The sequence below is a fragment of the Sinohyriopsis cumingii genome, chromosome 19 (genome assembly GCF_028554795.1).
Source record: "Sinohyriopsis cumingii isolate HCF-2022 chromosome 19, ASM2855479v2, whole genome shotgun sequence".
Lineage (NCBI taxonomy): Eukaryota > Metazoa > Mollusca > Bivalvia > Unionida > Unionidae > Sinohyriopsis > Sinohyriopsis cumingii.
This window is the reverse complement of record NC_142979.1, coordinates 15,824,447-15,841,433: the sequence shown is the minus strand read 5'-3', so window position 1 is coordinate 15,841,433 and position 16,987 is coordinate 15,824,447.

Genomic DNA, 16,987 nt, shown 5'->3' with positions numbered 1-16,987 from the left:
TTTATAGACTTGATACTTTCCTAAATTATTGAAAGGTTTGATTATTTCCAAACAAAGCAAGCAATGTATCAAAAAAAAAAAAAAAAGAAAAGCCCCTGTGCAGCACAGTGGTAATGCACTTGATGTTCACCTCTTAATTCCCGGGTTCGAACCACATATATGTGGTAGCTCATTCAAGATTAGTTATATCCTCTGGTTTCTCCAACTTCCAAACCTCCAAGATGATATGACGCCAATATGGTAGCATAGCATATACAATTAGAAGGAGTAAGTACTATGAGGAAATATGACTTCAGATTTCACTAATTTAGTTGACAATTACTCTTATAAATAAGCAGTAAGTTTGAATATATGCACAAAAATTATTTAAAAATAATTGGCTGAAAAGTATAGAATTATAGACCATTTTTGAATCTGTATGTGAATGTCTAACCAATCTGCTGAAAATCGAGATCTCCTAAATAGCGGAATAGATTTTAATTAGACTGGATGTACAAGTCTTCCAGTGTACGTGTCACTGCGTTAAGGCTCACACAGGATCTCAGACTGGACGTACAAGTCTTCAAGTGTACGTGTCATTGCGTTATACCTCACACGGGATCTCATATTGGATGTACAATCCTTCCAGTGTGCGTGTCTGCGTTATGGCTCACACAGGATCTCAGACTGGATGTACAGACTTCCAGTGTTCATGTCATTACGTTATGGCTCACACGGGATCTCACACTGGGTGCACAATCCTTCCAGTGTGCATATCATCACATTATGCCTCACACTGGATGTTCAAGCCTTCCATTGTGCATGTGGTTACATTACACCTTTACCAGCAATAGAAGTGGTTAATCGTCAATCGGATATCGGTAAACGTTACAGACTGAACGACATACGGCGTAAAGTTATTTTCCCATGTAGCAAAGAATAAACCGTATATATTTATTATTATGGGTTGAACGGCATTTTTTAAGCTCAAGATAGGTCATACGTGTTTTTTTTTTTTTTTTTTACAAAAGGCGCGTTTCGATGTGTTTATCCTTACAATTAAAGATTGACAATTATATAGAAGACAATGGACGAGAAAGATCAAGTTAAAAAAGAACTGAACTCTCTTCAACTACTGCAAATGACCTTTGAACCCACATGGTGAAATTATAGAAAATTACACTTGAACTAAATTCCCTTTTCGTACGAATAAAAAAAAACATAAACATTTTTATCAGTATTCTTACACCTACTGCTCCTCCTCCTCCTCCTCCTACTACTACTAATAATAATAAAACAAGGACAACACAATTCTGCACGACAAAACAATTAATTGGAATACATCGGCAGTATCTTTATGTCAATGAATTTATTTAAACTTCAAAACACCATATAAACTCAATGATAAGTATGCCAGCATATCGTAAGGGTGCTGATGACGGCATTCAGGAACTATCTATACGTTACAATGGAGCAAATAAAAATAGTGTCAAAGGCAAAAAGATGAATGAAGTTAACATCTACAACCAAAGTAGAGTTATGTTTTTCATAAGGTAGTCTAATGATAAAATTATTAAACCTATATCAGGTAAATTGTACTGGAATGTTTACTCTGGCCGTAACTTGTCCACCATGACAGATAACACGAGACTCTCGTGGTAACCCGTTTTCAAATTAAGGTTTGCAATGCAATATTTGGATATTCTATGATACCTTATTTAATGCATATCACAGTACTATGATCTGTAAACATTTCCAAATAAGGCGGCAATGGCGATATATGACACACAAAAGACTATCCTGAAAACGGAAGTAGATATCAGTTGAACTAATATGGCGGACGATTCAAAAGAAACAAAAACATAGGAAGAAGGTAAGCCATATTTTAGACGTATGCCTACCATGTTATGAAGCAATTCTGGTATTAAATATAGGGAATACTTCATTTCATTTAGTATGTGTGAGGAACATGTTCAAAATGTTTTGTATAGTTGGCTGAAAAAGCACCGGGTGTAAATGAAACATTGCCGCTCCGTTGATACACATAGGCTCATGTTAGTACCCCGCCCACGAAGTAGGGGTACTAATATTAGTACTAGAGAGGGAGGCTGCCCCCAAGTAAAATATGATAACAGTACTACGCTGTTTTGTTTGTTTATAATCTAAGATCTCCGAAGCAAAAATAGATAATACTAATGTAAAAAATGTCACTCAGTTCTTCGTGAGAAAAAATATTGGTTAACAAATTTGATTTGATTTTAACACAATGGAAAGTTCAATACTGAAAAAACTGATGTAGAGAATACAATGGGTATAGAAGCAACATATAAGGATATTGAGGAAGGTTCTTGACATTTAAAGTTCATAGGAATTGTCCCAGTCTTAGGTGAAACAAACCAGCCAAAATGAATATCATTACGATGTTAAGTGAATAATAATAATAATAATAATAATAATAATGCTGCACATTCGTATGAAATTGTAGCGAATTCATAATACAAAAAAAAAAAACAAACAAAAAAAACAAAAAAAAAAAACAAAAAAAAAAAAACATCTTACACCTGACTGCAATTCACTGCGAACATACAATGTATGATGCAATGAAAGGCTCTGGGTGTTGAACGAAATCCATTTGCCCAGTATAGCACCTGTATAGTCCGTTTTCATAAATAATGTTATGTATTATTTGTTGGCATCTCTTAATGACTATATATTATATGCAGCTGTATTTTGTACTTGACCTTTGTCCAAAATCACATTAATTGTGTACTTGACCAGGGACATCAATTTTGCAAACAATATAATGCATAGATAATATTCTTTATCATTGTGGATTAAATATTCAGATCATTATCAATGGAGGTAAACATGTTTATTTGGGTCTGAGTCAAGGACATCAGATTTACACCTGGAAATTCTTTAACTTGTTGACAACTATAAATGTTTTAGAGAGGAGGCTGACCTACATCTGGGCTCTACAGTTGTGTTTTAGCTTTTTAAATAATATTGTTTACTGGAGAAATTACTCATTCTTGCCGTAACATCTTCATGTACAATGAGTCTTATTGTTGTGTTCAGATTTTCACTGGGTGGAATTGTTTATTCAAGTTATTATTCACTGGAATTTCAAAGTGCTCGTCAATAATATTCTTGGACAGAAACATTAATTTGGAATTATAGTGAATTCAGACAAGGAATTTTTGGACTATATTATTGTGATGCATCAAAAGACTCTTAGAACATCATTACACTCCAGGACACTGACACATTACCACGCTCGAAACTACAGGCACATCACCCATTCAGTAATGGAATTTATTTGGAATACCACTGTAATTCAATTGTAACTTCATACATTTTGACTTGTGATTACAGTTTTATCATTATTTGGGATTTAATTCACAACACCGTACTTTCTTTTTTAAATTTTCACCTTGTATTCTAGGGAAATAAACTATTTGTTGAATTTTACAAAACTTGTTGAATTTTGCTCTTTTCCGTTACTTAGTTTAAGACCTTGTAGTCGTAATGACACCTATAACCGAATACTGGTCTTTCCGACCACTCACTTTAATTTCTGAGTTAAATTTTTACTAGTTTGATTGAGAAAGTTGAGAGTTTTATTTGTTTCTTCTCTCTGCTATATATCATTTCAGCTAACCTGAATCTGCAGAAGTGCGAGTAAGTAGCGAGCGAAGCATGAGCTGGGTCTTTAGGTCAATGTAACACAATTTAATTATACCCCTAGCAGATAGAAATATTGGTACAGGAAGTAGCTGTGATCTCCTCTTTTATCTCAATTTTCTTACGTATGCTTCGTCATACAAAATAACAAGACAACAGTTGGTGATATTCAATATAACTTATTTGCGTGGTCATGGAATATAATGTTTATTTCATTTTGAGTGCAGTAAGGAGGATCTAATTGTACTTGGAATATAGTCGAAATTACAGTACAGTGTCGAAATGTGTAATCATACGTTGTGTTACATTGACCTAAAGAAACAAAGTAACTAAATTTATGATATATTTTAAACTAAGTACACAAGCGAAGATTCATCAGTACACAACAACAACATTATTAGCGCGCACATAACTACGCCAAGATAAATGTGAACTTAGTCGCGCTCTAGCATCTCTTTCGAAAGAAAATGGCATTTTGGTCTATTAAAATTGATATTTAGAATCATATTGTGAATGAATGCGCATAGCAACAACTTTTCGGTTTGGCTGAGATGAATAGATTTTGGTATTTTTGTCGATTCTACAAAATTTCATGATTATGGACTGGATTTATCTGTGTCAATTCTGCATGAAATACATCTGATTTCAGCAGTTTTGGCATCTACAAGTGTGTTTCTGTTTTGTCATTGAATGTTTGGAATCATAATGTGGGAAACATGTGAAGTCTTTCAATTGTAATTTTCAAAAAGACGCTATGGAATATAATGTTCTTTCCTTTGAGTGCAGTAAGGAGGATGTAATTGCTTTTGGAATATAGTCGAAATTACAGTACAATTTCAAAATGCGCGGTCAAGCTTTAAAACCCATGACATGGTGCATATCATTCGGATTCGCAGAACTAAGAAAGTACATTCTGAGGAAATTCATTATGCAAAACTGTAAGCATATTTTTTGGCCATTCTTATTACCAGCCCAAGCAGACATGTTTATGCCTTGTCACTTGCATGTTATTTGTAGGGACCCAAGAATTTTCGGACCTGTCTGGCGTCTATCGCTAGCCTAAATCCGAAACATTGTATCAAAAAGGTTAACGTGGAATATTGCAAAGCAGCTGGTATGTGGCAGACCGCGAAACATATGCTTTAGTTCATTCAGAAACAAATTTAATCAAACAAAACATAAAGCGTTTACTACTTGAGAGTACATGATTTGTTTACAAAGTAGTTCCTAATACACTATTGGGCACACATATCGTGCACGTGAGTGCAATATGAAGGTGTGCAATATCGTAAATTATTGCGCGATTCTGACAATGTAAAGTTAACGGAGACAAAATGAGCATATCATAATTGTAGGTTATTGTATTTGTATGTGAAAATATGAACGAGATTTTCGGATGGATATACTGCACGACCTTGGGAGTGAAGTATATCCATCTGACAAAACGAGTTCATATTTGCCCACACAAATGCAGTAACCTTTTTATTATACGCTCATTTTCTTTTTCTACCTAAGGCTTAATTATATAAACAAAATTACATTACAAGAAACAACGTAACTGAATTTATGCGTTATTCCAAACTAAGTACACACGCGCAGATTCATCAGTACACAACAACAACATAATTAATGCGCACATAACTCCGCCAAGATAAATGTGAACTTAGTCGCGCGCTAGACATCACTTTCAAAAGAAAATGGCGTTTTGATCCATTTACAATTGAAATTTAGAGTCATATTGTGAATGAATGCGCATTGCAACAACATTTCCGTTTGGCTGATATGAATAGATTTTGGTATTTTTGTCGATTCTACAAAATTTCATGATTATGGACTGGATTTATCTGTGTCAATTCTACACGAAGTACATCTGATTTCAGCAGCGAAGGAGCAGCGTGTTGACATCTGCAAGTGTGTTTCTGTTCTGTCATTGAATATTTGGAATCATAATGTGGGAAACATATGAAGTCTTTCAATTGTAACTATCAAAAAGATGCTATGCAATATAATATTCATTTCCTTTTGAGTGTAGTAAGGAGGATGTAATTGCACTTGGAATACAGTCGAAATTACAGAACAGTTTCGGAATATGTGATCAAGCTTTAAAACCCATGACATGGCTCATGTCATTCGGATTTGCAGAACTAAGAAAGTACATTTTGAGGTAATTCAAAATGTAAAACTGTAAGTATATTTTTTGCCATTGTTATTACAAGCCCAAGAAGACACGTTTATGCCTTGTCACTTGCATGTTATTTGTAGGGTCCCAGCAATTTTAGGACCTGTATGGCATCTATCGCGTCTATCGCTTGCCTAAATCCAAAACATTGTATCAAAAAAGTTAACGGGGAATATTGATAAGCAGATGGTATGTTGTAGTTCATTCAGAAACAAATTTAATCAACCAAAACGTAAAGCGTCTACTACTTGAGTGTACATGATTTGTTTAAAAAGTAGTTCCTAATACACTATTGGGCACACGTGTCGTGCGCGTGAGTGCAATATGAAGGTATTCAATATCGTAAATTATTGCACAGTTCTGACAATGTAAAGTTAACGGACACAAAAATAAACATATAATAATGTAGAAGATATCACTCACAGTACACACACAGACATCAAAATAGTGATTTTTTCGTCATGAACGGGAGAGGGGACTAATATTGACAATTCGCATGCTAAGAGAATAAAAAAGTAGTCTTTAAAACTGGTTGTCACTATTCTTGTTGTGTCTGTTGCACTTTATAATAGGATCTAATAGCATTCAGATAAATCTGTCGCATCTAAAATGGTGGATTGAGTTTAAATCGGTTTGTCTGCTACAAAATTATTCTTACAGAGGTATGCAACATATCAATCAGCGGAAGACGTGTTTGCTTGATATTAAACGATGAGGACACATTTTTAGCCGTTATTGCAAAGTCTTCTTAGGACAAACTCTAAGCGATCATGATGGAAAGGACAACTCTTAGCTATCGTGATGGGAAGGACAAATAGTATGATGGGAAGAACAGATCTTAGTAATTATGATGGGTATTTTAACTTTGGAATTATGGGCACTGCCATTTTGTTGCCTGTCCCTTGCGATAGAGAAAACCCCATCGACTTATTTGGTAAAATTTACGAGCGGGATATTCATATTAAAACAAATTATATTTAGTTAGATGCGTTTGTGATCTATCTATCCATTTATCTTTCTTTCTTTCATTCTTTCTATCTATCTATCTATCTATCTAGGTCTGTCTCTGTCTCTCTCTCTATAACCCCACTCCACCCCTTTAGATGTTTATGTGACCTATTTTCTTATCTATCTATCTATCTATCTATCTATCTATCTATCTATCTATCTAACTATCTATCTATCTATCTATCTATCTATCTATCTAGTTCTTTCTCTCTTTATCTATAGCCCCACCAACCCCACCCCCTCAAAACAGGAAAAGAGAATTAAATGTCTGATGCAGGCTATATCAAATGCAACTGTGCAAGAATCACATAAGTTAATAAACATGAAAAGACAATCCTTGACGTATGTACTGGATCCAAGATAGGCGTGGCCTGGCTGCAGACAAAATACATGGGGTTGGGGTCACCTAAACACTAAAAAGTGGTCCTCGAAGTGAAGTGGGCGGTTCCGTCGAGGGCAAACATCGTAAGAGGAATTGGATGGCCATCAAGTTTTAAACTTCCAATTTTTCTTTCTGCTACTGGACATGTCCTCCCAAAAATTATCGAATATGTTTTTGATAAGAAGAATACAAATTAGCATGCCTAGTTGATGAATATTATTATGCGTCACGTATATAAACGTTTATGTCTGTACGATTATCTAACGATGAGCTCAGAATTAATCTTGGCTTTTTTGTTTCTTCTTATAATTTTATCTGTAATTTCGTATGCAGTAACCACGCCAATGAAAAATTCCAGAAGAGGAAGAAAAAGAGTATAACAAGTGATGCACCAACTGAAATTAGTAAGTGATACTCAACCCTAAAACAAACTGATATGTTTTTAATTCAACAAAAGGTACTTTGGACAGAAGAACGACGTATCTTGCCAAACAATCTAAGCTTAGGGTTCTATAAATATGAAGAAAAAAAAATCATTATGACAATGTACTTCATCACTTCTTCATTCTATTTTGCAGATCCTGAACGTAAGCGGGTGGACAGACGATGAGCTGGATGACGGATAACAAGTGGGGCAACAGATGACAACCTTAAAAGATACCTCTAAGTCATCTGATGAATTTTACAAGTCTCCGAAATTTTAACTGATTTGGCATTGGATCACTGAATTTCTAAATTTCAGACCAGGTTTTAACAAGTATAGTGTACCAAATTATCCGACATAAGTTGATGGAGTCAGTAAGTTGCAGGCAAATATTAGAACGTGCGATATAGCTAGAGAGGCTCTATTCGTAACAACGACTTATAGTTTATTTCCAGAAGGACTTCAGAATAGAGCTGACGGACCTCGGAAAACTTCAACCATTTGTATGAGACCAGCATCAAAAGGACCATGAATATTTCAGTGAGCTAATTAGATGAAGAAACTCGCACTAGTCAGAGAAAGTGCCTAAATTTCTCGTCATTGAATCGAATGATGAGAACGAATAACTTACCACGCTATCGGTTTTTATGATAGCCTAAACGCTTCGGGGTGGGACTGGAGAGCCAAGAAGTGTTTTAAAACAAATTGTTTGGGCCAGCTACCTGAAGCGTGTAGCTGTAGCTCACTCTGATGTAAACAAGAGAGGAGAAAATACAGAAGATTTTTTCAAAACAGAATTGTTGCCTTTTTAATGATAATTCGTATTCGTGCCTGCATGCTGCCAGAGGATGCTGGTTGTCAATATATAACTTCTCTTAGCAAGTGAGGACCTGCTTGTTAGTGATCATCTTCTAATATACTTTAGAGGAAATATTCCCAAAATCTCATGAGTCCTTATTTCCAATTTTGGGGGAAGATAGAAGTTTAAAAATTAAAATTGGCAGCACCCTGTCTGAAAGCTATCCTCAGGAAATGGGTGTACTTCTGGGCATCGCATTGTCAGTCACCCTATTCAACATAAAAATTAACACCCTAGAAAAATGACTTGATCCAGGAAGCGAATGCTCATTACATGTTGACGGCTTGGTCATCTTCTATAGATTACTGAGTATGCATGCTACTGAGCGTCAACAACAGATGCGCATAAACAAAGGTCCAGAAGAAAAGCGGTTCGCATTTTCGAAATAAAAAACTAAATGTATTCATTTCTGCCGGTTTCATCGCATTCATGATGACGCAAAACTCTGTCTTCAGTGGTTGTCTTATTTCTATTGCAGAGCAGAAAAATGGTGGTGGTGGGGTATTTTTTTTTTAAAAAAGGTAAACTGATTTTTCTCTCACATGTTACATACTATTGCGACGAATGTCACTAAAGCCTTGTACTGTTTTAATTAAGCTGTTATTGACATAAGATAAATGATACGTACATATAATACGTATTTTGTACTATATATTGTTCTAGGAAATAATTTGGTTACTGTAAGATGAAAGCCAAATAATAATAAAAACGAGAATTTTCAGATCATATCAGTCGATCAGGAATGAAGTGATATTATATACATTACAAACATACTATACACTATAATGTACATCACGTTTTTTTAAAAATATAAAACATGTATTTCAATTAGAACAAATTTATCTTAGTTACTTTTGGAATAATGGCTCCCACTTGTTCTCAATTCAACATAAATGTTTCTTTCCTTTCAGAATTGATTGAAATATATTTTTCTCAATTATAGTCGTCTTGAAGAAAAACTGTCAAACCCTCTAATCTAGACACATCCGTTTTCGCTTTCCATATATAGATATATTAATTAGCTAGAAGAAAACAAAATATAAAGGTTGCTCATATAGCCCATCTGTACTTCTATCTCCCAATATTACAATTTTTACACTTAGCACAATGTTTTCTTATTCCTAATCCAGTGAGAAACAACATTCCACAGATTGTTTATCATATTAGATTCCCAAAACAAATGCGGTATTGTTTTTCCGGTTAGTTTTTACAAAACTCACTTATCAGTATTAGACAATTTGTTTATATACAAAAGTGAATTATTGGTAAAATTATGTGAGCAACACGAAATGGAAACCATTATAAGTTTGAGTTTCTTGTTTTTGAAAAAGCTTTAGAAGATATTCTATTATAACACAGGTCCATATTCAAAATCAAAGTTTCATTTCACTGCTTTTCACTAGTTGGTTTAACATTCGTTTTCAGAAGTGGTTTGTAACGGTCTTTACACAATGGGCTTGAAATACAAGGTGATAAATAGTCTGACCGGTGACGTTTCATCTAACTGTAACATTTTGTATTAGAATTTTACACATCAATTTACACATTGAAAAGTAAGGAACTTCGTGTTGAGACCATATATAGCTTTAAAACTATCTAAATCAATAACAGTTCTCTGATCTATGAGCATATCACCAATTAGATTAAGCTATGTTCAAACCATTTCTTTTTGAAAACTGTTACCTTGTTCATCCTTATAAGGGAGTTCATCCATAAATTTGTTGTCGAAAGATCTTCTTCTGTCCGGGCATATTTTTCTCTACTAACAGATTCCAAGCCAATAAAACATCATGCCAGCCAAAATGCATTTCTTGTCCTTTTGCATAATGTTATTAAATAACATCTTCATCTTCTAGTAGGAATAGCTATATAATGTCACATATTTCATACTAAAATAAATTGACAAATTTTCTCTTAGAAAGAAGAATTCTACGAATCCATGTTATTTTCCAAACTAACATAACTTTGTCAATGTCCATCATCGCCGAGCCACCTGTCGAATCCAATGTTATGCATGGCCTCTCTTTTAACGTGGTCCACTTTTGATTGCCGTATACAATTGAAAAATGGTTCATTTGATTCCCAGATAAAATTTTGCGAAGGATTTGATAACGAGATGAACAAATGATTAAGCTTTGAAATAACTAAAGTTTTCAAAACTGTTATTTTACTAGTTAGTATTATGGATCGCTTTTCCTAATATTTTAAACAATTTGTAATCATTTCTATTTTATTTTCAAAACCTATCGTTATCATTTTATCCAAATCCACCATAAAATGTTATGCCCAGAAATCTAAATTCAGTCACCCGCTGTAATTTTAACCTGTGGTTAATGTTTTTGAACTGTAATTCTTGCTTTCTATCCAAAAAAGGCTCTGGACTTAATACGAATCGTGGCAAACATAGACTGGCGAGCATTTGCATAGCTATAACCAAAAAGAACACTCGTATTTCTCCAATTGGTTAAGTTAATCCGCAATATATAAGTGGTAACTTATTACTTAGGAATCGGGAATAAGGAATAAGTAGTCAACTCGATATAAATAAGATTAAATAACCTGTTAAATGTTAAAATGTTTGAATCGGGAATAAGTAACTGGTTATTTATTCTTGACTGACAAGGTAACTGGTTACTTATTCCCTATTAAATCGAGAAGAAGGAATAAGTAATTGACTTGATGTTAATGATTTACAGGACGATTCGAGCAAAATCAAGCTATTTTCAAGTTTTAATCCTAATTATTACCTGTATAACCGGATCAAGACCTTCGAAACTGCTTTAAAAAGTTTTAAAAACATTCGTCGTGACGATTTCTGTGAATTGGGGTTAATAATGGGGGAGGTTTACAAGTCATACCGTAAGAGGATTAAATATTACGTACACACATCGGCCATAACATCCCATCTTGTAAGAGCGTTGACATGGACCCTTCTTTGAAATTTTATCTCTAGGGATATTGTAAACGCACAAAAGAAGTCCTGATGACTTTCGTCACGATGAATCAGTGAGATAAAGGGCACCTTATGGATACCTTGTATGAGAAACACGCCCAGTGTAGATCTATTGTATCAATATTTTGTATTTAACTTAACACCTAATTAAATGATTTTGATTTCAGTGCCTCTTAGAGGGTTAAGTCTTATGGATCTGTTCAACCCTAAAATGATTCTGACATGGACCGTTCTTTGAAAGTTTGTCAGGTTCTTTGAACAAATTTTTCCCCAAACTTTAAATAGTTTATTTTATTTAGAAATAATGAAATTACGAACAATGACAAAAAAAAAAAAAAAAAAAAAAAGAACAAATAAACCAATGACGGGCGTAGTGCATGTGAACTTTCAAAAACCTTCCGAATTCTGCCCATTTGCCATTATGGTGAATTCAGCAGCGACCGCATTTCCTGAGAAGGCATCAATGATGCTTTTTATCGAGTTCAAATAACATTCGTCAGTGGTTAGCAAATCTCCATGAAAAATCAGAATAAAATGTTTAATTAGAGCGATGATTCTATAACCCTTTGGCTAATTAACAGTCAGCATAAATTCATTCGATGTCGGGCTATAGAGGTCCATGACATAAAGTCATCTCAGGACTGCTTTGGTTATTCGGTTGGAACCATTTAATATATAAAACTCCAAACGTCACATCATGCTTAAATCCGCTTTATTTTTCAAATAAAATGCATCAAATGAATTGAAAAGTAGAGCAACAAAAAAAAGGGGGTGGGGGTGGGGCAGAGAACAATTTTATTTTGTACAGAAGCGGATTTGATCAAAAGGAAAAGTTGAAAAGGTTATAGATTCAATAAGTTATTAAGATGAAGAGAAACAACAATAAATAAAGCGGTAACCACCATGTGGCGACATCTCAGAATTATTATCTATCATCCTTTGGGCGACTTCTCCGGGTGCAGTGGGGCTACTTCTCCTGACACCAGTCCTCCCACGGCGAGTTCTCCACTATTATTTGACTCCCCAAAGAAGTATTGATGAAGTTCCTGTAGAGTAATCAGAGAAATAAGAGGGATTTTATGGATACTGAGAGTATTGTAACAGCACAGTCTTTTTATACATTGTAGCCCAACTATGCGATGCTTGAACCCCATCTTACAGAATTTTGATTTCATCCACGGTTTCACAGTTCCATTTTAGGCACCTGTCCCAGCAGCAGGAAAATTTGGAAAAAAAATTCGTCGAGCCAATTTCGAGAAACTGGGTACAAAAAAATGGGGTGGTACAACACATGCCGTAAATAGGTTTTTACGTAAAAATAGGGCTAAAAGGTAAAATGGCTAGAAAGCTATTTTAAAATATTTATCTTACATTTACACGTATTGTGTGAATAAATACAGTTGTTGCCAAACATAAAATCGTCATAGTAGTATGTAGGTTCATTGTTATTTTGTGGGTATAGTATTGTTTATGAAGTATCAATCCTGACTAAATCTTGGGATTATCCACAGGATTGATGAATGGGTGAACTGTATCATCGTTCAGTTGTTCCTTGAATTGGGCGTCAGTTTCCCATAGCTGTCTGGGTGTGACACAAGCACAATCGGGTGGAACTGTCTCAACTCCACTATGTTCCAATACAATGTAGGACTCATTATGTCCTCAAATCAGAATCCTTCATCTTGGCTGATTTTCGCTGAATCCGCATCATCAGACACAGTAGGATGTACATAGGCTGGATCCCAAATTGTATCCAAATCCCCTATAGTTTACCCATTTTAATACAATTTATGACATTATTGTCTTCTTTCATTCTTCAATTTTGTATCCTTTGTATAATTCTCTATCATTCAAACATGTAGGAGTTAAAAAATTCAGTATGCTTTGGCATTAGTGTTTGTTTTGGGTACGTAAACTATTTCTTCCCCTGACAAAGAGCTTGCTTAGCTTGAAACATTGTGAAGGAGTTTCACACGTTATGTTATTAATTTTGTGTGTGTGTGTATATATAATATATATATATATATAGTCACGCCACTCCCTCGATAACTCGCGGTTAGAGCGTTCGCCTCGGATGCGGGAGGTCGTGGGTTCGATCCCCGGCCGAGCCATACCAAAGACTTACAAAAATGGTACTAGCAGCTGCATCGCTTGGCGCTCAGCATCAAGAGGTTAGTGTTAGGCCTGGTCGGCCTGGTGTCAGGATAATGTGACTGGGTGGGACATCATGCTACATGTCTGCGGCATGATGCCCCAGTGCTAGACATCACTATAAACTGCCACATTGAATACATCGTAGCGATATGACTGATTTGTTATTTTTTAAAGCTACGTTAAAAATCCAAATCACATCACACATCGATAACTCGCGCCCTGATAACCCGTGAACCCGCTTATAATGCGGGGAAAGGCATGGATCCAATTTTTTAAACCAGAAAATACCCCAAAAATTGATCCCTATTTGTTGAAGAAAATCGCGATCAAAATTGGTAACGGAAACTTTGATGTATAGCTCGTTTTGACGTTGAAAATGGTTGATAGGACCTGGAAATTTTAATCAACACAATGAAATATCAAATTTAAAAATAGTTCATACAATTTTTTACATTTTCTTTCCAAACGACATTCCTAGTACACCGCAATTAACGATATGTAAGGAAATTTCAATCAATGAAAATGTCACTTACGCCGAGTGGAGGTAGTACTTTAATTAAAAAAATACAAATTAAATAAATTTTTTATCAATTGAAATTTGTGTTCTAGTTCTATCTTTTAGTTCCTTTTAAGTGTGATCGTCATAAATGCAATGTGTTCTCTTGTAATTAAACGTAAACGCGCCAATAAACCTTAATAGCTATGTACGCGAGCGTTTCTCTGAGAACCTAATTAAGTGCCGACCGTGTTTTGATAACTTACTTCATGAAGTATTTGTTGCATTGTTGCACTGAATTAAAAGCTGGCCTTTTTTGTATTATCACGTTAATTATGTCCTTACAATCAAATAAAGTTGGTGGAATAAAAGGAAAGTTAAAAGGAACGAAAATCCTACAAACTTAAAATCTAACAGCCCCGGCCGTATGTCGGGTGAACTCACTTCATTTGATCAATCGAACACTTATAAATGTTGTTGTGCATGTAACATAAATTATCTAAACTTAACCGACTCTTTCATAACTGTGATCAAAGATAACAAGGCTGCCAAGCGAAATGAATACGACATAAAATAAAGAGCTTGACTTCACAGTTATGGACCATTGTGGCCAAACGAGTTTCAGAGAATTCTTGAACTGGCACTTAGAGATATCCTCAAGGATGATAAGAAGTTTCATTATTACTTCCAGTGAAATCACGACATCAATATTGTACTAACTGAACAATACAAACATTGAGTTTCAGCGTAGACGATTGTCTCACGAAATAAATGTGGCTTGGTTTTTTAAATAAAATGGAATTTTGTTTAGTGGTGTATCAACAGTTAGTCTAGTTCTCTGCTCTCTCGGCTCCCGATTTGGCAGGATAATATTAAACACCACTTCGGGAACCAGACTCATCAAGTGATGGATGTTGAAACCAGTTGGAACGATCTTTCATATGTTGGTTTTTTTGAAAATGAATGGTATTTAAACAGAATAACAAACAACTTCATTAGAAAAAGCGCATTATTAAAAATTATTATCGACGTGATTGTAAAATGAGGATTCAGTCAATAAACGGCCCATCTCCCCCCCCCCCCCCGTTTTCTCGATGTCAAAGCGATTTTTTTCCTTCAATTTTTGGAGGTCCCTCGGTAACTCAAAACTACAAGTCCAGAAAAACTAAAATAACCTGATAAGAAAGCAAACAAATATTACAAACTACGTCATCTTAGTTGTGAAGGAAAACTTTTCATGAATTTTTACTAGTCTATGTCACATGGATTTTGCTTCATACAGATGGGCATCACAAAATCACCTATGCATTCATTTTTCTTGCATACACTGGCATCACAAATCAGCTATGCATTCATTTTTCTTGCATACACTGGCATCACAAAATCAGCTATGCATTCAATTTTCTTGCATACACTGGCATCATAAAATCAGCTACGCATTCATTCCTCTTGCATACACTGGCATCACAAAATCAGCTATGCATTCATTTTTCTTGCATACACTGGCATCACAAAATCAGCTAGGCATTCATTCCTCTTGCATACACTGGCATCACAAAATCAGCTATGCATTCATTTTTCTTGCATACACTGGCATCACAAAATCAGCTACGCATTCATTTTTCTTGCATACAATGGCATCACAAAATCAGCTATGCATCCATTCCTCTTGCATACACTGGCATCACAAAATCAGCTATGCATTCATTCCTCTTGCATACACTGGCATTACAAAATCAGCTATGCATTCATTTCTCTTGCTGTGTATGCTGTAGAACAAAAGAGATTTAAGAAATATCTTAAAGCTTATCCTTTTTATCAGAAAAATGTTTTTAAGTTATAGCAAATGATCTGGATCTTTTCTTACAATGGCACAACAGTTATTAAACAAAAATAGCAAAAACTAGGCATCACAGCTTATTTTGTATAGTCTTTGCTTTATTATATTTAAATCTTGAGTTTTAACTATCAATAATAGATTTGTCGACCACTGCAGAATAACATAAATTTTACACATCAGAAGTTTCTGAAACCAAAAATATTTAGAGAGGAACCTTGTCACAAAGGTCATGTATCAGAGTATCAAACCTTGGCATAATTTATACATGTTTAACCATGTATAAGACAAACATACATAAATAACTGTTATCTCAATAATTTTACTTTCAGTGCATATCCAGTTTTATCTGTTTGTAGTTACAGTTAACCTGAAAAGAAATCCTGGACATTTGATACCAGAGAATGTCAGAAAGCAGATTTCTTTTGCTCATCTTCCCACAGCTAGTTGAGACTGGACCGGTTCTATTTCCTTTGATAAAGCACTGATGTTACAATAATTAAAGTTCCTTCAAACTCTTTAAAACAGCGACAAGGTCATAGAGCTGTCAGTTAACTAGTTGAGATTCGTATTGTAAGCAACACCAGATTGTAGTTAGTTTTAATTTTATGTTTACATCATTTTCATGTTACCACAGAACCCCCTATATCATGGTCAAAATATATAGATTTTTTACATTCCTTTATTGTGTTTCACTGTATGTGCATCACAGAGCCAACTGCTGGATTTTGACGCTGGGAGTCCAGGTTCCTTATTCTCCTGAAATTGTGGTTATAGTCAGAAAAAGTGAGTCAATCAATGAAATTATTGGATCAATTCTCATGATTTTGCTATTTTCCAAGGTGCCACTTTATAATACCTGAATTTTCACAGGGGTAAAATTGTTTAATTAGTTACCAAGTTGTGAAAATCATGAAATTTAAACCACATGGAAGTTTTCTCATACACAGTACTTGGATTATTCATATATACTTACTATTGGTAATTTAATAAATCAAACAAAGTATTATATCTTTACATAGACCCTGGGGG